This window comes from Nothoprocta perdicaria, unplaced genomic scaffold (genome assembly GCF_003342845.1).
Source record: "Nothoprocta perdicaria isolate Ctin4 unplaced genomic scaffold, notPer1 scaffold_255, whole genome shotgun sequence".
In the NCBI taxonomy this organism is placed as follows: Eukaryota; Metazoa; Chordata; class Aves; order Tinamiformes; family Tinamidae; genus Nothoprocta; species Nothoprocta perdicaria.
In genome coordinates, this window is record NW_020455483.1 from 595489 (window position 1) to 604154 (window position 8666).

At 40.4% G+C, this 8666-nt stretch overlaps 1 long non-coding RNA gene across 1 annotated transcript; it reads left to right on the forward strand.

Moving 5' to 3' along the window:
* The first annotated feature begins 2765 nt into the window (after window positions 1-2765).
* On the forward strand, window positions 2766-2989 carry LOC112948178. The gene is made up of 2 exons (XR_003249557.1): window positions 2766-2808; window positions 2872-2989. It is a non-coding gene; the product is annotated as an uncharacterized LOC112948178 (long non-coding RNA).
* The last annotated feature ends 5677 nt before the right edge of the window (window positions 2990-8666 follow it).

An 8666-nucleotide genomic window follows, 5' to 3' on the forward strand; every position in this document is an offset into this window, starting at 1 on the left:
ATGAGCTCAAGTAAGCTCAGATAGCTAGAGCCGTAAGAGAGTTGAGGAATTCATTAATTTATTTATTTGTTTTCATTCTGCTAAGGATTTATTGCTTGTGTGTACTTTTCAAGGACTGGATTTTTTCCTGATTTAGTTCAGACATGGAACACTTTTACAAGAAGGTTATAGAATGTGAACAGATATATCTACTGTGGGAATACACCTTTTTACTGTTCTGTGAAGTGCATTTAAAGCTACAGTTCACTGAAGAATAAATAGCACTATGCCAAAGTGGAAAATAACCAAGAGGAAGAGAAAGAGAAAATATGAAAAGAAAATTTTGTTTTCACTAGGGGGAACCATAAAGACAGTATTAAATATATATGTCCTTTTTTACAACACATACTGACTTGGCCATCCAAAATACCATGTGAACCTTGGGGAGGGAGAAAAAAGAAGTTCTGTTTAAAACCTTGGGACCAGTTTCCTACACACTCAATTAAGCGCAAGTCAGGTTCATGGGACCCTCAAGAAAAAAACAAAAAAGTGCTTTGTGTTCCTATGAACCCAAACTGTCAATGGATGATTAAGAAGAAAATGAGATTTTGGCATCCTTTTTGCCTGGAGCAGGATGCATGCAGATCTCTGAACAATATAACTTACCAAAATGCATGAATAGAAAAGGAGTGATGTAAAAAAATGAATGCCTCTCACATTCCCTTGACCATCAGAACCTTGAATAAAATCTGGTTTTGATCCTATAAGTAGAGATGATTAAGGGGCACAGAAATTCCCATAAATATACACTTCTTGCATTTCAGTGTATTACTATAGCACTAATGAAATAGTGTCCAAATAAACTCCTGCTAAAGGGGAAAGAACTAGAACACCTACAACCAGAAGAGAACCACTGTTATTGAAATGATCACAAAACAGGTAACATCTTCTATGTGATGTTCTTTACATGTGTAACAATTTGATGCAAGCACTTCRTTCTTGTCACTTTGCTTTCTTTTCTTTTCACTACTTTTGTCAAAACCCGTGGTGTGGGACTAGAGAGTGGAGTCTGTATGTAAATTAAGTTGGGTCAAGAAATCTGAAAACAGAAATTAACCTGCCCCTGTTCTTTGAAAATTATTACCAGTGATGTTTTAAAAAGATACTTAGGATGGTGAAATCTGGGTTAACGATGGTGAAATAGGGTCTTGATAAATGGGTCTGAATCTAGTTGGAGGTCTGTAGCCAGTGGTGTTCTGGGGACTAACCTTCTGGAGAGCAGCTCTGTAGAGAAGGACTTGGCTGTCCTGGCGGGCGACAAGTTGATCATGAGGCAGCAATGTGCCCTCACGGCCAAGAAGGCCAATGGGATTCTGGGGTGCATTGAGAAGAGCCTCTCTAGCGGGTTGAGGAAGGTGATCATCCCCCTTTACAAGCTCTGGTGAGACCACAGCGAAGCRCTGTGTGCAGCTCTGGGCTTCCCAGTACAAGATGCACATGGACACTCACTCCTGTGCTGGAGAGTGTCCTGCACAGGGTTACGAGGATGATCAGGAGTCTGGAATATATGCCCTATCAGCAAAGRCTGAGAGAGCTGGGCCTGTTCTGCCTGAAGAAGGGAAGGCTGAGGGGGGATCTGAGGAATGTATAGAAATACCTCAAAGGAGAGAGTGAGAAGGATGGGGCCGGCCTCTTTTCAGTGGTGGCCAGYGATAGGACTAGAGGAAACGGCCACAAATTGAAGCACCAAAAGTCCCACAGGAATTTATGAAAACATTTCTTGACAGTGAGGGTGCCAGAGCACCCAGGAACAGGCTGCCCAGAGAGGTTGTGGAGTCTCCTTCTCTGGAGATCTTTAAAATCTGCTTGGATGCAGGCCCTGTGCTATATGCTCTAGGTAACACTGACATGTGTGGGGGGTTGGACTAGATGATCTTTAGAGGTCCATTCATACCTTAAGCATTCTCTGATTCTCTGATTCTGTGGTGTCCCCGAGGGGTCAGTACTGGGTCTAGTACTCTTCAACTTGCTCATCAATGACTTGGATGAGGGCACACAGTATACCCTTAGGAAGTTTGCAGACAATACCAAACTGAATGGAGTGGCCAACACTCCAGAAAGCTGTGCTGTCATTCAGAGGGACCTGGATAGGCTGGATAGTTGTGCAGAGATGAACCTCATAAGGATCAACAAAAGCAAATGCAGGGTCCTGCACCTGAGGAGGAATAACCTCGGGTACAGACTAGGGGTTGATCTGTTGGAAGAAGCTCCATAGAGAGGAATTTGGGAGTTCTGGTGGACAGCAAGTTAACGCTGATCCAGTAAAGCGCCTTCATGGCCAAGAAGGCCRATGGGACAGGCTGGAGAGTTGGGCAGAGAGGAACCTCAGGAGGTTCAATAATGACAAGTGCAGGGTCCTGCACCTGGGGAGGAATAACCCCAGTCACCAGTACAGAATAGGGGCTGACCTGCTGGGGAGCAGCTACACAAAGAGGGACCTGGGAGTCCTGGTTGATATCAAGTTAACCATGAGCCAGCTGTGTAGCTTCATGGCCAAGAAGGCCAATGGGATCCTGGCCTGCATCAGGAGGAGTGTTGCCAACAGATCAAGGGAGAGAAGATCCTCTCTCTGTTGTAAGATCCTCTTACAACAACAGAAAAGGGGGACAGCTACCCCTGAGGAACATCTACAGAAAGCCTTATATGTTTTTAACTTTTTGAATTGTTCTTTAATAGATAATAATCCCCYGATAGTTCGACACTTTAATGCAAATTCTTCACTTGAAGCACAAATTAAAGCTCGGGTGCTCGTACGAGATCCCGAAACAGGTAAGATCCTGGGACCATATCCCCTCATCACTTGGGGCAGAGGTTATGCTTGTGTTTCCACAGAAAAAGGCCCTCGATGGATTCCAGCAAAAAGTGTGCGGCCTTTCCGTGAATCATTACCACAATCATCGGACAAMGAACTGGACCACTCCCAAGACAGACCTTCTGAGCAGCAAGCCGGTGAATCTTCCTAAGAGAACCGGGATCCTCAGGACTGTTGAATCATCAACGCAGAAGGATTGCAACCACACAAAAGAGTGATGCTKTTTTTKTCCTTTTGTTGCTACTCCTCCCGTGCTTATTACAGTGCTTGCAGAAACTAATAGCACATTCAGTGCAAAGGGTTCTTGTTGTGCAACAGGAAGGGGGAGATGTGGGCCAGGGCTCGACCAACATTGACAGGGCCTCAAGTACMGTGCCGCTGTTGGAGCAAGACSTGCTGGAACTTGTCGGCCACAAGCCCTGGGAGATCATCCTGAACAAAGGGAGCTGTAAAAGGGAGAATTGCTGCCCTGGGAGGGACAAAGATAAGGCTGGATCACCCTGAACAAAGGGAGCTGTAAAAGGGAGAATTCTTTTGTAGATAAGACTTAGTTTGTTACTCAGTACTTCTTAAAACCTGTTTGTAGCTGCTTTTACATTTAACCAATCAAGGAGTGCCTGATTTGAAGAAGCACCCAATCCGCGTAAAGACACGCTACCTTCTGATCTATATAAACGTGTGTGTAACAACAATAAAATCGACACTTTTCTTGCGTCAAGCTACGTCCCATCTCTCAATCGCTGCACCTTCCAACCTTAAACATTCTGTAATGCAGTGATTCTGTGATGCCTGAGGGGAGAATGTAGGGAGGATGAGGCTAAACTCTTCTCGGTGGTGGACAGTGATAGAACGAGGGGCAATGGGTACATTGAAACACAGGAAGTTCCATCTCCATGTGAGGAAGAACTTCTTTCCTCTGARAGTGACAGAGACTTGGAACAGGCTGCCCAGGGAGGTTGTGGACTCTCCTCTGGAGGTCTTCAAAACCCACCTGGATGTGACCCTGTGCCACATACTCTAGGTATCCATGCTGGAGCAGGGGAGTTGGACTAGATGACCTCTAGGGATCCCTTTCAACCTTAACCATTCCGTGATTCTCTGATTTTGTGAAATCAAATTTAGCTGTTTAGCTAATCTTTTTTTTTTTATAATATGTGTCTATTCTTCCAAGGATTATATGTCAGCTTTTAAATGGCAAAGACACTGATATATATTCTTTAATTAATGAAGAATAAGCCTTTGATGAAAATGATGGAAAATAGCACCATTTCATACAAGCAAAGCAAGAATACTGGCTCAAATGCTCTCAAGTTAGTTAAACCAATTTCAATTGATTTCTCAATTAAATAAAATAACTGACTCACTGACAGAATGAATTAATGGATGAATGAAGAATAAAAAAGGGATGAAAGAAGTTATGATTGTCATGTGCTGATGTTAAATAGAAGGCATCAAGCCAACAGTAATTCTTACGGAAATTTGTTTCATTAACTGTAAATTTCCAGGTTGTCGACAATCATAGTTGTTGCTGTTTTTTTCATTGCAGTAGGTCCATATATTCCCACCAAAGTAAAATATGATTACTGAACACAGAGTACAAAGACATAGCCCCCTTGCTTGACGAACCTCTATTGCTTTACACAATCCTGTTAAACTGTACATCAGTGAAGTAACTTTTATTATTTGCTATTTAGGTAGTTAGGCAGAGATCTCTCATTGAGAAATCACCCTAGAAATATCTGTAAACCTGTGTCTAACATAAAACAGGTATTCTACATTCTTATTACAGTAAGATCATTTAAAAATGATGATACTGGCTTTTTTTTTGAGAGAGAACATTTCTGGTGAATGCCCATTTTGAATGTTATCTCCGGCTTTCCAGTGGATCAAAGCTTGTCACATGCTTTATGGCTACTCAAGCATGAGAAACGGCTGTGTAATGGAACTGAGGTAAAAATATTCACTGTAATGAATTTTACTCCTAGATCCTGATTTCCTTTTATTCTCTCACTTAATCCATTCAGATAGTTACTTCTTGTCTCAGTTTTACTCATCTACAGGAGACTTTTGGTGCAAAGGGAAAATGTCAGCCAGTTCAAAGTTTATTGAATAGTTTTGGCCTTTTCTTAATTTTCCGTTTTGCTAATGTCTGTGTATTTTCTCCAGCAATGTAATATCACATTGCTTAATGTAAACATCTTTCTAATGCAACATTTACCTTTTGCAAAAATCTTTTTCCTAGTCCAATCAAAAAATATGTACTTTATTTTTTCAGCTTTGTTGTCTGCTGGTTATTGGTTAACCAAATGTTTGTATTACTTATCCCTGGGAAACATTTTAAGTAAAAACCTACATGAAATAAATTGTATGCCATATAAAACAGCATTGTTTTATCTTAAAGAATTGTGTTGACTGGATGCGAAATTCTGCTTTGCTTATATAGTCCTCTTTGGAGTTCTGCAGTGTATGGTAAACTACATAACATTTGGGGATAACAGATTTTTGAACAGCTTTTGACAACCACTCTGAAACATTGATAAGAAGCATTAAGGAAGAAAAGAGGAATAGAACACCACATGGAGTTTGCATTAGTAGAGTTGTGATAAATTGTCAGTTTACTGCTTGCTCTTTTATTCATGCAGTATCACTGGGGAGCATCAGGCTGCTGAAGTAAACATCATGGATGGGAGAAATACACAGAGCACATCACACTGCTACAAGGAGGGAATGATCTGGGAATTTATCAGCATGTTCTTTGTGATTTTGTCTTCCCTGGTGCCAGGCAACAATAGCTGCCCAAATACCATTGCAGGTTCTTATTATCTTGTTTATATTTCTTCAGTTACTATACCAAAAATAGGGACTTCAACAACAATGCAATGTCTTTGCTGGTATGAAATTATAGTGTCAAGAATGCTTATCATCCTACCTGATGTATCAAACTAGGTATAGAGGTTCTTGCAGAACATCGAGTGCTAAAGGACAAAAGCTCTTCAGGTGAGAATTTATTATGGTGATTTTGTTCTTACATGATCCACATTTTACCACATTCTTCCTATAAAAAGACCTACTTATTTACTTCAGTTGCCAGAACCATATTCTTCTTGCATTCTACGCAGAAAATAGTTTCTAATAGGAAAAGGTAAGTAAAGGAGTTCTGTGAGCATCAAAATAAATAAATAAATATCGCTCCCACCCCAAAACGATTTTCCATTTTTTTTCATAGGTAGAGTACAAAGGTGGAGCATATTACACACAATCAGAATAAGAAATAAAATAATGAAGGCAGATGCCTCCCAGCACAATTAAGTCCCCACTCATTATTCTTTATTCTTTATTTCTTTTTTTTTTATATTTTTATTTTTTATTCTTATTTATTCGCATAGTTAAAGGAAATGATACTCTTGACAACCCGCTTTGATGCTGCTTAGTACTTAGGAGTTGTTGGATTCCTACTGGTTACCCCTGTGGATTAATGAAGGGTGAGACAGAAACTGCAGAGCTGCCGTGCAGGGTGACCTTACCTGATAAGACTGTTCTGCCTTCACTGCAGTAGGTGAGAAGAGCAGGCTGCTTGCAGCAGGCTGTTTTTTCTGTACCTTAATGAGAAAAATTGACCTGTTTGTCCACCAGCTGTCTTCTTTGTTTTTAATCCAAGCCATATTTGGAAAACCTTTTTTTTTTTTTTTTTTTTTTTTTTTTTTTTCTTAAACGAATCCTCCAAAGAATGGCTTGTGGTCAGCAAAAACTAGAAACTGCCACAAAGTATGGAAAAGCAGCTGTCAATAGATGGATTTGTAAGACAATGCCATTTACAGACTACTTATATATTATTACTGACTTAATATGCATGACATCAAGAGTATATGAGTGAACACGGGCTTCTCTTTCACACCTAGCAAATTGTTTTTATTGTCTTCTATGCATTTGCAATAGCTTATCTCATCATGTACTTTTACATTGTATCTTTTGCACATCCTTTARTGAAAAAGTAAATGATGAAAATCTCCAAATTACAGCTTTCTGCCTGTAGAAAATGGTCATTTTGATAGCATCAGTTTTCTTGATTTTAATTTCATGATGAAAGCTAGTTATTTTCTAATGTACATAGTAGCAACACAACATGTATATATCAGATTGCACAAATTTGGAAAATATCTTTTAAAGAAACATCAATAAGTTTACTAAGCTAAGCATTTAAGAGTCAAAAGTAAAGCTGGAGTGAAAAATTAAGGTAGTACAGCCGATAATTATCTACCCTATCTCTGCTTTTCTCAGTTCCTGAATGTCGTGTCTTCCTGCTGTTCAAATTTCTCCCCTGATATTCATCTTGGCATCTGATTCCTCAYTCAGCCACTAGACTCCTGATACTCCTTGATTTTCATTACTTGTTTCCAAATCACAGAAACACAACAACCCTTACTTCCTCGCCCCTGCAGCTTGGTATCAACCTCAGACTTGCACTCTTCTCTGTCTTCTAGGATGCTATGTTTTTTACAAAGAGATATTGGCCCCAGTATTCATCTTGGAGAGACCCTGCTGCTAACCAGACAGCTGTTGGGCTTTGCACTGCTGACCATGACCATTTATATTTGATGACCTAGACATTTTTCCATCTCCCTTTTAGTTGAATTATTCAGTACACATCACCAGTTTGGCTATTCAGAATACTATGGGCAATCATATCACAGGCCAAAGTAAAGTCCAAGTAAATATGCACAGCTCTCTCCTCATATGCAGAGCTAGCCATGTCATCACAAAAGGCAATCAAGGTTATCAAACCAGATTTTATCATGGTGAACCTGTGCTGGCTGATCCCAATCATGGTCTTGACTTTCATGAAACTGGCAATGGCTGGATTTGCTCCATCACCTTCCCAGGGACTGAGTGAGCCCTACACTCTTCTCCATCTTGAGGATGTTTGTGACTTTTGCCTGTTTTCTGTCATCAGAAACCTCCCCCAATCACCATGACTTTTAAGGTGTCAGAGAGCATTTTCAGTGATGCTGGCCTCTTCCCTCAGTTTGGTCTCATGGATTTCTATATGCCCAAATGTCTTATGTGTTCCCTACCTCCATTTTCTTGTACTCTGGGTAATGTTCGCTCCTGCGGATTCTGCCCCTAGGCAGAAGGACCTAGGAGATCTGAGGGTAGGCTTTCACCTTACCAGTGAAAGGTAAGGCAGAAAAAGCACTGATAACCTTTAACTTCCCCATGCTCTTTTCACCAGGTCCCCTGACCCACTGAATCCAAATTTCTCATGTATTTTCAACTGTAGCTAAGCTTTGTTTTTTTTCAGCTTCTGCCTTTCTGTGGAATACATTTAACACTGCAACAGCATGTCAAACTTTTTCAAGCACCCTACGATCTCAGATACTGCTCAAATTACTAAAACYAGAACCTGCAGATGGCTGATTCATCCCTCAAAATCAACTATCTTTTACAGCATACACTAGCAGAAAAGGTATTGTTACTTGTCCTCAACCATGTCCACAACAAACTTAACCTCTCTCCTGCTATACATACTTCTACTACATACGTACTTCTACTTTTACAGCTTGTCTGTGACTCTSCTTTTTCACGTAATGTTTTAAGGAAAAATATTTTATTCTATAGGTTGCTTATTAATTGTGTGCTCAGAGTACTGCTTTTAGCAGTAGCTTATGATTCACTGATCTTCATGGAGMAGCAGCACATAATTCCCATGTAGTAAAATCTTTCAGACATCCTAATGCTTGGCAGAAATCAGTCTTGACACCTTCCTGATGCTTTTGGAATGTGCAAAACATCAGCATTCACAAGGCACTTGCTCAGT